This window comes from Papaver somniferum, unplaced genomic scaffold (genome assembly GCF_003573695.1).
Source record: "Papaver somniferum cultivar HN1 unplaced genomic scaffold, ASM357369v1 unplaced-scaffold_154, whole genome shotgun sequence".
NCBI classification, from domain to species: Eukaryota; Viridiplantae; Streptophyta; class Magnoliopsida; order Ranunculales; family Papaveraceae; genus Papaver; species Papaver somniferum.
Genome location: NW_020624820.1, coordinates 5683586 through 5685402, shown reverse-complemented (window position 1 = coordinate 5685402; position 1817 = coordinate 5683586).

Below are 1817 nucleotides of genomic sequence, written 5' to 3'. Positions count from 1 at the left end.
AGTTGTGCTAACAAGCAAGCTGCAACTCCTAATCCATATGCGAGACAAGGTGGTTTCCAACAACAATTCCAACCACAACAACAAGCTCCAAAGGAGGACTCCTCTGAGAAGATGATTACCATGATGCAAGGTCTTTCATCTATGTTTCAACAAAGTTAGCAGAAAACTGATCAATTCATACAAAAAACTGATCAACTCATATAGAAAGCCGAACAGAATCAGTTAAAAACTGATAATGCTATTAGCGATTTGCAGAATCAAGTGGGGAAATTGGAAACTGATATGAATCTTATGAAGGCTCATGCGTCAACAACACTCCTATCACAACCTTTTGTGAACCTAAGAGAACACGTTAATGCGGTAACTCTAAGAAGTGGAAGACAAAATGAAGAGCCACATCTACAAAAAGAGGTTAGTAACGACATCGAAAAGGAAGTAGAGGAGGAAACTGTCCCAAAGGAAAATCCAACCGAAAACGGCTAACCTAAGGACACAGTTCCCACTTTTACCATGCCACCTCATTTCCCTAGTCGTTTTTCCAAGTCGAAGAAGCAAGCTCAAGACAAGGAGATCATGGACATTTTTAGCAAGATACATATCAACATTCCATTTATTGAGGCCATCAGAACCGTACCCAGGTATGCCAAGGTTTTGAAGGATTTGTGTACAAGGAAGGATAGGTTGATTGCTAATGAGATTACTCAGGTGGGCGAAAGTGCTACAGCTATGTTACTAAAGAAGATGCCTACAAAATGTGAAGATCCCGGAGGCTTCACAGTTCCTGTTACCATTGGTAACCGACGATTCGAGCGTTCTTTACTTGATTTGGGAGCATCCATAAGTGTTATGTCAGCCGATGTTTATGATTCTTTGAATCTTGGACCTTTGAAAGAGGCAAAGATGACTATTTAATTGGGTAACAAGTCCAACATATATCCTAAGGGAGTCGTGGAGGACGTGTTAGTTCAAGTGAATCAATTAATCTTTCCGGTTGATTTCTACATTATGGATATGCATAATGGAGATAATTGTTCATCTATTTCGTTACTTCTTGGGAGACCGTTCATGAAGACTGCAAAAACGAAGATTTATGTTGATAGTGGTGCACTCACTATGAAATTTGATAAGGAGATCATATGTTTCAATATTTTTGAAACCATGCGCTATCCTAGTGATGTTCATTCTGCTTTCTCCATTGATGTTATTGGTTCATTAGCGCAACAAATGTTTGATTTGAATGTTGAAGACGAAATTGGATTTGTGTTACGCAATAGTATTGATTTAAAGATCTGGTGGAGATGTATGGTTCCTTAACAACACTACTGTAGCTCCCCCAAAACTAGCAGCTGACTAATACAAGAGATTAACTAAACAAAGAAGCACTGTGAATCTAAATCAAATAATTAAACGTTCAATTAAGAAATCTACTACAAAAACTTAACCCAAAACTAGCCCCGCTCAGAAATATATATATATACAAGAACTTCTCTCAAATGATACATATACAATAGTCATTTGGTTTACAAATATAATTTGCAATATAATAAACAAAACAGAAGTTAAACAACTAGCGAACTCGACCCTTGAAGCTTTCGATGCGCAACTCTGATCTGTCTATGAAACTGAAAGTAGGAATGGGTGAGCACATCATCCCCAAAAGGGGTGCCCAGCAGGAATAACATTTAACTTTAAAGTAATCATAAGCAAGGTTGGAAAACAATACATGTTTTCCCAAACAATAAATAGTGACCAAGTCACTAAAATAAACAATATGTGTATGGACAAACTCCTTATTCAAACAATGTATACTATTCGTG